Below are 11,897 nucleotides of genomic sequence, written 5' to 3'. Positions count from 1 at the left end.
GCACCTCTTCTCCTCCAAAAGATCACAGCTCCTCACCAGTAATGGAACAAAGCTGGACAGAGAATGACTTTGACGAATAGACAGAAGTAGGCTTCAGAAGGTTGGTAATAACAAACTTCTCCAAACTAAAAGAGCATGTTTTAACCCATTGCAAGGAAGCTTAAAGCCGTGAAAAAAGGTTAAACGAATGCCTAACTATAATAAACAGTGTAGAGAAGACCGTAAATGACCTGATGGAGCTAAAACCACAGCACAAGAACTTTGTGACACATGCACAAGCTTCAATAGCCAATTCTATCAAGAGGAAGAAAAGATATCAGTGATCAAAGATCAAATTAATAAAATAAAGTGGTAAGACAAGATTAGAGAAAAAAAAGTAAAAAGAAATGAACAAAGCCTCCAAGAAATATGGGACCATATGAAAAGACCAAATGTACATTTGATTGGTGTACCTGAAAGTGATGGAGAGAATGGAACCAAGATGGAAAACACTCTTCAGGATATTATCCAGGAAAACATCCCCAATCTAGCAAGGCAGGCCAACATTCAAATTCAGGAAATACAGAAACACCACAAAGATATTCCTCGAGAAGAACAACCCCAAGACATATAATTGTCAGATTCATCAAGGTTGAAATGAAGGAAAAAATGTTAATGGCAGCCAGACAGAAAGGTCGGGTTATGCACAAAGGGGAGCCCATCAGACTAACAGAAGATCTCGCAGCAGAAACCCTACAAGCCAGAAGAGAGTGGGGGCCAATATTCACCATTCTTAAGGAAAAGAATTTTCAACCCAGAATTTCATATCCAGCCAAATTAAGCTTCATGAGTGAAGGAGAAATAAAATCCTTTACAGACAAGCAAATGCTGAGAGATTTTGTCACCACCAGGTCTGCCTTAGAAGACCTCCTGAAGGAAGCACTAAACATGGAAAGGAACAACTGGTACCAGCCACTGCAGAAACATGCCAAATTGTAAAGACCATTGACACTATGAAGAAACTGCATAAATTAATGGGCAAAATAACTAGCTAGCATCATAATGACGGGATCGAATTCACACATAACAATATTAACCTTAAATGTAAATGTGTTAAATGCCTCAATTAAAAGACACAGACTGGCAAATTCAATAAAGAGTCAAATGATAAAGGGGATATCAGCACAAATCCAAAAGAAATACAAACTACCTACAGAGAATACTATAAACACCTCTATGCAAATAAACTAGAAAATTTAGAAGAAATGGATAAATTCCTGGACACATATACCCTCCCAAGACTAAACTAGGAAGAAGTTGAATCCCTGAATAGACCAATAAGAGGTTCTGAAATTAAGGCAATAATTAATAGCCTACCAACCAAAAAAAGTCCAGGACCAGACAGATTCACAACCAAATTCTACCAGAGGTACAAAGAAGAGCTAGTACCATTCCTTCTGAAATTATTCCAATCAATAGAAAAAGAGGGAATTGTCCCTAACTCATTTGATGAGGCCAGCATCATCTGGATACCAAAGCCTAATAGAAACACAACAAAGAAAGGAGAATTTTAGACCAATATTCCTGATGAACATCAATGCGAAAATCCTCAATAAAATACTGGCAAACCAAATCCAGCAGCACATCAAAAAGCTTATCTACCACGATCAAGTTGCCTTCATCCCTGGGATGCAAGGCTAGTTCAACATAAGCAAATCAATAAATGTAATCCATCACATAAACAGAACCGATGACAAAAACCACATGATTACCTCAATAGGTGCAGAAAAGGCCTTTGACCAAATTCAACAGCCCTTCATACTAAAAACTCTCAATAAACTAGGTATTGATGGAACGTATCTCAAAATAGTAAGAGCTATTTATGATAAACCCACAGCCAATATCACACTGAATGGCCAAAAACTGGAAGCATTCCCTTTGAAAACCTGCACAAGAAAAGGATGTCTTATCTCACCACTCCTATTCAACATAGTGTTGGAATTTCTGGCCAGGGCAATCAGGCAAGGAAAGAAATAAAGGATATTCAGTTAAGAAAACAGGAAGTCAAATTGTCCCTGTTTGCAGATGACATGATTGTATATAAAGAAAACCACATTGTCTCAGCCCAAAATCTCCTTAAGCTGATAAGCAACTTCAGCAAAGTCTCAGGATACAAAATCAATGTGCAAAAATCACAAGCATGCCTATACACCAATAATAGACAAACAGAGAGCCAAATTATGAGTGAACTCCTGTTCACAGTTGCTACAAAGAGAATAAAATACCTTGGAATCCAAGAGATGTGAAGGACCTCTTCAAGGAGAACTACACATCACTGCTCAACGAAATAAAAGAGAACACAAACAAATGGAAGAACATTCCATGTTCAAGGATAGGAAGAATCAATATCATGAAAAATGGCCATACTACCCAAGGTAATTTACAGATTCAATGCCATCCCCATTAAGCTTCCAATGACTTTCTTCACAGAATTGGAAAAAAAAAAAACCTAATTTAAAGTTTATATGGAACGAAAAAAGAGACCACATAGCCAAGACATTCCTAAGCAAAAAGAACAAAGCTGGAGACATCAAGCTACCTGACTTCAAACTATACTACAAGGCTACAGTAACCAAAACAGCATGGTACTGGTACCAGACAGATAAATAGACCAATGAAACAGAACAGAGACCTCAGAAATAACACCATACATCTATAACCATCTGATCTTGGACAAACCTGATAAAAATAAGCAATGGGGAAAGGATTCTCTATTTAATAAATGGTGCTAGCCATATGTAGAAAGCTGAAACTAGATCCTTTCCTTACACCTTATCAAAAATTAATTCAAGATAGATTAGAGACTTAAATGTTAGACCTAAAACCATAAAAACTCTAGAAGAAAACCTAGGCAATACCATTCAGGACATAGGCATGGGCAAAGACTTCATGACTAAAACAGCAAAAAGCAAAGGCCACAAAAGCCAAAAAAAAGACAAATTGGATCTAATTAAACTAAAGAGCTTCTGCACAGCAAAAAAAAATCTACCATCAGAGTGAACAGGCAACCTACAGAATGGGAGAAAATGTTTGCAATCTACCCATCTGACAAAGGGTTAATATCCAGAATCTACAGAGAACTTAAACAAATTTACAAGAAAAAAAAAACAAGCAACCCCATCAAAAAGGTGGCAAGTGATATGAACAGACACTTCTCAGAAGAAGACATTTATGCAGCCAACAGACACATGAAAAAATGCTCATCGTCACTGGTCATCAGAGAAATGCCAATCAAAACCACAATGAGATACCACCTCAGGTTGGTTCAAATGGCGGTCATTAAAGTCAGGAAACAACAGATGCTGGAGAGGATGTGGAGAAATACAACACTTTTACACTGTTGGTGGGAGTGTAAATTAGTTCAACCATTGTGGAAGACAGTGTGACGATTCCTCAAGGATCTAAAACTAGAAATACCATTTGCCCCAGCGATCCCATTACTGGGTATATACCTAAAGGATTATTAATCATGCTACTATAAAGACACATGCACATGTATGTTTATTGTGGCACTACTCACAGTAGCAAAGACTTGGAACCAACTCATTTGCCCATCAATGATAGACTGGATAAAGAAAATATGGCACATATACACCATGGAATGCTATGCAACCCAAAAAAAGAATGAGTTCATGTCCTTTGTTGGGACATGGATGAAGCTAGAAACCATCATTCTCACCAACTATCACAAAGACAGAAAACCAAACACTGCATGCTCTCACTCATAAGTGAGAATTGAACAATGAGAACACTTGGACACAGGATGGGGACCATCACACACCAGGGCCTGTTGGGGGTGAGGGTCTGGGGGAGGGATAGCATTAGGAGAAATACCTAATGTAAATGACGAGTTAATGGGGGCAGCAAACCAACATGGCACATATATACCTATGTAACAAACCTGCACGTTGTGCACACGTACCCTAGAACTTAAAGTATATTTTTTTAAAAAGTAGAATTTTAAGTTCAGCTTAAAACATTAAAATCGTTTAAAAATTTCCCTCACACTTTCCTTTTGTAGTAGTATCATAAAATATACTTTCACATATATTCTGAATCCCAGAAACAACTAAATCATGTATTTATCGAAATAAATGCTTGTTGATTTGTTTGTTTTTAGATGAAGTCTCACTATGTTGCCCAAGTTTTATTCAAACTCCTGGGCTCAAGTGATCCTGCCACCTCAGCCTCCTGAGTAGCTGAGACTACCAGCATGCATCAGTGTACTCAATTCCATGTTGAATTCTTAATTTCATCCAAGGTCAAAAAATCTAATATACATGTGATTGGAATCTTAGGCAGAGAGAAAATAGAGGACAGAGATGAAAGAGAAAGTACATAAACCATATCAAAAGAAATATTGACCATGTTTGTTCCCAAGTGTCAGAAGACATTAAATTACAGAATCTAAGAGGTCTTCTGAATCCTACTGATATCTTAAAGCTTAATTGAAGTTAAATTCTAGAACTTCCTGTATAAGCCAGTTATATACAAGGTACATACAACATAAACCACACCTATGGCATACCCTAGAAAAACCAGTGACAAAGAGTAACTACTAAATACAGTCAGTAAAATGGACATTTAAACTTTAAAGGACATCTTAAAATAAATATATTTTAATATGTTATGCTTAAAAACAAATATAATAAAATGTCTGAATTCTATATAATTTCCTCATCAATGTTTGAGATATTTAATTATTTATATATATAAATATATATGTCAATAAATTCTAGAGTAGATAAGGTATCATAAACAAATACATAAAAATATTTTTTAAAAAATATTGTGTGCCAAGATAATCTTTGTTTTGCTACAGTAATAAATACCACTCCTATCTCAAACACTAATGGCTGACAAAGAAACGTGTGTGTCGATGGTTCTAGAATGATAGAGAGTACACAATTTGAAGCATTATTGGTCACCATGACAAAGTAAAAGAGAGCGTGATGATTTACTTGTTAGACCTTACAATGTCTACCAAGAAGAAATTATGAAATTTTACTGTCAATGGAAATCATATGGTCACATAGTCGGTGAGTTGAGATGTTGTCTAGAGGAAAACCATAGATAACGCAGAACAATGAGCAAAGGCCTCACATTTTTCTTTTCTCTATCTCACTATTGTATGTAGTTGCGGAGGAGAGGGGAGGAGACCACTTGTGTTTTCATTTTATATTGCTTCCATTTTGTTTTTCTGTTTATAAGTATATAAACATTGGAGCTGATTATAATTACTCTGAATATCCTTTTTCTGGGAAAATCATAAGTTTGCATGTTTCTGCTGTATTGGTGCATATCTTGTCAGGAAAACAGTCATCTAAGTATTCTGAATATAAATTACTATAGGAATTGAGGTTCACATGAATGTGAAGGAAATGGGGAAGCAAAGCACAGGGAAGGCCTTTTGAAAAGGCAGGAAGCTGCCACCATAAGGTTAGAGAAACAGAGTGAACACCTCGGCATGACATATTGAAGAATGTGTTTGTCAAAAGCTACCAAGAAATCATTGACTTTCAAAAGGAAATTCTAAACAAGTTTCCTACACTTATCTCAGTAGGCAGCATCATAGCGGTGCTTCTCGATTCTCACCAACAGGCAGCTGTAAATCCCACATCTGCTCACGTGTCTGCTGATAATCACTTCCAGGGAATAATGACTTCTGTTTCTCTCCTGCTTTCTGAGAGAAGATTTTAGGAAATATAGTTCCAAGCTTCTCCACTGTTATATAGAGGAAATTTTAAAAGTGTATGGTGATTATACTGAATTGCTAACAGATAATTCAGACGTCGTACTAATTTGAAGTTAGATATAGTTGTATAACTTCTTTTGGACAATGAAATATGAGAAGTATTGTATCACTTCCTAACAACCTATTATTATAAGGGTACAAGAGTTGTTGCAGGTTTCTCCTACACACAGAGATGATGGAAGCATGTATCTAGATGAATCTCCATCAGCCTGTGTCTCTGAGTGATTGTAATGAACAGAATTGCCCTTCAAACCCACCTTGGATGGGTAATAAACTGAAGAAATAAACTTTTGTCACATTAAGTCGCTGAAATTTTGTTAGTGCAGTCTGACTATCCTAATGCACAACAACAAAATCACACACATACACACAAACACAATCTTGCTGGCCTAAAGTAAGACAGTATTATTTCTCTATATATCACATCACATCAATCTAAGGTTTGTACAAGGTCACTGTTTTGGTCATTCTCACTCCAGGACCAAGCTGTTGAAACAGCTATCATATCTGATGCTCCCATCACAGTGACAGAGGGAAAAATAACTAGTTCTTGTTGGTTATTTGCAGAAATGGTCTAATTTACCTAAATTTATTGGACAAAGCAGATCACAAAAATGTACTTAATTTCTGGAATGCAGGTAAGTACAACCTTTTCATGTGCCTGAAAAAAAAAAATGAACTAAAATACTTACTAATATTCCTGATGACTGCCTCCTTGGCAAGAAACTCAAAGAGATAATGAAAGACAATTAAAGGTTATGGAAGGATTTTCACAAGCTAAAAATTTAAGTTCAATTACAAGAGGTAAAATCCAAGAGGAACATAAATAAAATTCTATATTCAAATCCCTAAAAATCAACTAAGAAAGCAAAATCTCTCAGGAGTTATAGTTAAAAATAAACAAATTAAAAACCAAAATACTGATACTATTTTTTAAAAAAAGATTCAATTCCTAGTAGCAAATAATTTTTAAAGAGGGAAATTTATCCCTTAATCTTAAGTATTTCTGGGGCACACTTGTGATTTTTGAGAACCGCATTGGAATGAGTATAAAAAATTCCACACTAGTATTAAACTAAAGCTATTCAAATATATTTTAGGGAGAATGAGGGAATGAATTGTGGAAAACTCTGGAAATTATTATTCTTTAGAACAAATGTCATTATTTAATAATATCGATTTTGATATATTTTGAAGAGAATTATACCAGCTCTTTATTCAAAGAGAGAAAAAAGTGTTGAAATAATAGGAGAGATTTTAGTCTTATATAAGGAAGAATTTTATGACATCTTTCGGAGAAAAAACAAGAGACAATAATAGCAATGACAACAATAAAACAATGAATCAGGGAAATACTGTGGAAAATTCCATCCATAAATAACAAAGAATGTATTAAGCACTGTCTTGTTGATGTTGTTAAAATGTTCTTATTTTATGAGAGGTTGGTTATGTTTGAGATGGTTAGATTGTATTTCATCATATACTCAAAGAAGGAAATTATAGGTAAAGCAGAATATATAGCAGCATTTTGAAAAACGAGCTAATTTTGAATTTCAGATAATTTCAGTATGATATCCAAAAAATTTACTTTCTTGAAGTAGTTTTATGTACAGTTATTACTTCATCTAGGTAAGAAGCATGGTTATCATGTTTTCAAATAGAAATAATCAGGGTAGGGGGCCAGGCAAGGTGGCTCACGCCTATAATGCTAGCACTTTGGGAGGCCAAGGCAGGCAGATCACCTGAGATCAGGAGTTCAAGACCAGCCTGACCAGCATGGCAAAATCCCACCTCTACTAAAAAATACAAAAATTAGCCAGGCATGGTGGCACGTACCTGTAATCTCAGCTACTCGGGAGGCTGAGATAGGAGAATAGCTTGAATCCAGGAGTTCAAGGTTGTGGTGAGCCAAGACTGCGCCACTTCGCTTCAGCCTGGGAGACACAGCAAGACTCCATCTCAAGAAAAAAAAAAAAAAAAAAAAAAAGGAAAGAAAAAGAAAGAAATAATCAGGCTAAAACAAAAATGAATTAGATTTTAAGTAAGTAAAAGTATTGGCAATAGTTTGTGTTCACTTTGGTGTGAGAGTATATGTGAAAATTAGAGATCAATGTTTTAACACTTGTAAATATGTTTTAAAGTTGACATAAACATCTCTTCTCAAATGTGTTTTTAATATGGAATATCAGAAAAACAATCATGAATTTTACATAGAATATACTTTAAACAATGAAAAGTAAATAATGCAGACATACTATTGTCTTAGAATAAATAAAAAGATTCAGCTTTTATAAAAGTAAAAAAAAGTATTATAATAAGTAGAGTCACACTCGCATTGTTGTGTTCTCGCATAACAGAATTAATTTTATATTTGCTTTTTAAATAAGAGTGCATGATGGTTTCTGAACATACATCATTGAGAAGTTCCTTAAAAAGGAATTATACTTTTGCTATATAAAAGATCTCTATCCTGTGGGTCAAGGTTGAGGATAATCTATTTCTCTACACAATCACAAAAGAGTTATGGAGTCAGTCTTAAAAAGTCAAATACTCAGGAAAGAAATAAAGTCTACACAGCTTATGTAGCATTGATAAAAAGGCTGTTTTTGTTGACAGTTATATGCACAGTACTGAACACAAAACTATTCTTTAGACTCTCTAGCAGATCTGAATTAACCTAAAAAATGTGTGTTCCAGAATACATTTGTGTCCATTAGAGGGATAATGAAATTTTAAGTTTTGTAATTAGTAAAGGCAATAGACCATACAAAGGTGACTGATTTTATGTTATATCTAGTACCAGTATATACTCTAATTCTAAAACATAAAAGGGAAGAGTATTTGAATATACTCATGATTCAACCTAAAAGTAAACCTTTAATGAAATACTTTGAAAAATACCATTTTATTGTTTAAAAATAAATGTAATTCAAGAAGCCAATACTTACCCAGGCATAACATATGCATAGCATTATAACAATATGGTCAAATTTTTGAAAGTTCAAGAATTCACAGATGACATGATAGTGAAATTTAGACTAAACCTTGTGCCAGATGAATAATTATATCCCATAACTTCAAAACTGGATTTGTGAAGTAAATTAGTAATAGGCTTCTTATCCCAGACTTGCTGTTTGGTGTCTACTAATTAATGAGTGAAAGCATTAAAAAACAGAAAAATTGTTTCAGACCCAATGAAGACTTGAAATTATTTAAATGAATATAATCTCATGTCAGTTCTTCAGTTTACAACATTTTTATTCCTTTTCTTTACCTTTATAGTTACTACTTATTGCTAATTTAGACAAAAATCTTTAGATGTGTTTACAAAGTCAACGTACAATATATATTTTAAAGTGGAAAACTTTCATTTCTGGTTATAATGAGATCTAAAAAGCCATAATTTGATTTATTAATTAGAAACTGAGTTTTGTTATATATATTGGTGGAATGAAAAAGTGAGATTTGGTTTTCCTCCCTAAGGAGTCTACAATGTAATTAGGGAATAGAGATTTAGCAGGGATCGGGGGCAGTGCAGGGGAGAACATGTGATTTTACCAAAGAATATTAAATCTGCAAGATTCCTTAAATACAATAGAATTTGTCTCCCTCATACTGCACAATGAATAGGAGCAAAACAAAACAAAACAAAAAAAGTTTAGAATCTTTCTCGAAGCCCTTCAAAAATTAGTGACCAACACAACGATAGAACTCAGGTGAAAGGCTGAATGGAGTAGGCAATGTTAATGACTTTCTACCCAGAAAATTTCTGAAGTGGCCACCTAATTTTATGCATATAACTCATCTTTAAACTCACAGAACCTCAGTTGCCTGCTATATAAAATCCTCCTGTTATGGGCTGAATTGTCTCCCCTATAATATTTATATGTTGAAATCCTAATCCCTAGTATCCCAGAATGTGACTGTATTTGAAGGTAGGGCTTTTAGAGAGATAATTAAGGTAAAATGAGGTAATTTGAGTGAGCCATGATTTAATGTGACTGCTGTCTATGTAATAAGAGGCAATTAGGATACAGACACACAGAAATTCATGCAAAAACCGTGGAAGAAGATAGCCAAGGAGAGAGACTCTCAGAAGAAACCAACCTTGCCAACCCCTTAAACCATTAACCTCCAAAACTGTGAGGAAATACATTGTTGTTTAAATCACAGCCTGTGGTACTTTGTTAGGGCAGCTCTAACAACTAATATACCTACGAAAGCATAGAGTTCACATAAAGATTAAACAGGATTATATACACAAGTTGTTTTGTGTACAAAAGGTACTCAGTTCTAGTTACTTTTCCTTTTTTAATCCTGCTTTCTCCCTCAGTCAAAGACCAAGATGAAGAATACCCAGCATATCTGAAAAACTCAACACGCAGAACGTTTATAGATGAGATGTTCCACTGATTCAAACCTGTAAAGAAGAAAAATAAGAAAACCAAAAAGGGAATACTTATTATCTCAGAATAAAGTGCTATTCTTTCAAAAAGGAGCTGAACTAACATCTCCCAGTTCATCTGGAAATGGCAGAAGTGAACTTAAATATTCTTAAAGATACACTCAAAGAGGCACGAAAGAGTTAAATAAGGATCCACAAAGCTCCTTCTTCTTATTGTCTATAATTACTAGCTAGAAGGAAAGACCATTGTTTGTCAAAACATGTCATGTTTGTGTATAGTTAAGCATCTCCAAAGCATATAAGCTGCAAAAATGAGCGACAAGTAATCTAATTTTAACTTTTTCTGGTTTCAAAAAGAGTCCACGACTTTTGTCCAATCAATCTACTCATTGACTAATTATTATTGACTAGAGATAATTCCTTTAAAAAATCCTTTATTCCTTATATGCTTATTCTAGGGCCCCTCAAGGAGCTTTGTGAATTAACTGGGCAAACAACTTGAGACATTGCCTCAAGATAGATTTATTTAAAATAAACGAATATCATTAATCTCATTCAGACACTTGGCCAGACAGGCATTTCTGCTTAAGTGTGCAATTGCACACTGCTGAGCTGTCATGCTGGGATGCAGAATAGAACTCTGACATTTGAGTTTAGTAAACTATATCCCCCCAGGTCTCCAAAAGATAAAAAGGTAAAGTTGACATATGGAACACTTTGTCTTTGTGTCCCATTAGCACCTTCAACATCATAGTGCAATGCCTGAGGGTCCATGAAATGTGTTGAGGAACGGTGTCCTTTGTTTATAGCGTGACTTTTTCTTGTGAAAAAACAAAGAGTAAAATAGTACATAATAACAATTTTTAAAGTTGCCTTATTTTTTAAAGAAAGCATTTTTTTTAATATCGTGTCATACAAATATACTATAATCAGTTGGCTGTGCTCCTCTCTGGAAAAAATCGATGAAGACGAACCAAATTTCAAAAAATAAGCAAAACAAGATCAAACACATAAAGCTATGAAGCTAATTAAAAATTAGACAAACCTTTCTTCACAGACTATTGTACGATGGGATGGAATACTTGGAAAGGACAGGACATTTGATAGCCTTACACTCTGGACCAATGAATACCACCAATTGATTTGTCAGAGTTATCTAGTTCTCTTGGACAAGAACAAACAACAATGACCCGTTACAACTTCACCCAATGTATCTTGAACTTTACGGATACAGCGGTGTTTAATGAGACTAACCTCTCTTGGCTCTTGTCAGTGAAACTGGGAAGAAGAATTTGGAGGTTTCCAAGAAAGATGTCTTATCTAACAGAAAATTAGTGTCTATTTCCCAAATCATGTGTTGATTTTAAACATAGAGAAAGAATGTAAAACCTCTTTCTCAATACATTTATATACTTGTTGTTTGTTGTCATTTATATATGTATGTTAAATTATTTTAAAAAATTGTCATGGTAGCTTAAAACAATACTTTTGAAAATGATTTTGATACAAGTATAATAGAAAATCAGAAGCACAAAAATACATTTGCTGACTTAATTCACTGGATACAATTTCTTACAGAGCAATTGACTATGTTTTTTTATGGACCTATTACACAAAATAACCAGATATGCATAAAATATAGAGATAATTGCTAATTAAAAATATCATTTCTTGATTCCTGATTATGTGCAAGGCATT

General features: G+C 34.4%; 1 long non-coding RNA gene across 1 annotated transcript; it reads left to right on the top strand.

Annotated features, from left to right (window-relative positions):
- Positions 1 to 4,842: 4,842 nt before the first annotated feature.
- LOC103886162 lies at positions 4,843 to 11,059 on the top strand. The gene is made up of 3 exons (XR_649606.4): positions 4,843 to 5,078; positions 6,362 to 6,432; positions 10,128 to 11,059. It is a non-coding gene; the product is annotated as an uncharacterized LOC103886162 (long non-coding RNA).
- Positions 11,060 to 11,897: the final 838 nt, after the last annotated feature.

This window comes from Papio anubis, chromosome 7 (genome assembly GCF_008728515.1).
Source record: "Papio anubis isolate 15944 chromosome 7, Panubis1.0, whole genome shotgun sequence".
Taxonomy (NCBI): domain Eukaryota; kingdom Metazoa; phylum Chordata; class Mammalia; order Primates; family Cercopithecidae; genus Papio; species Papio anubis.
The sequence above is the reverse complement of the archived record's forward strand: the minus strand, read 5'-3'. Positions and strand labels throughout refer to the sequence as shown.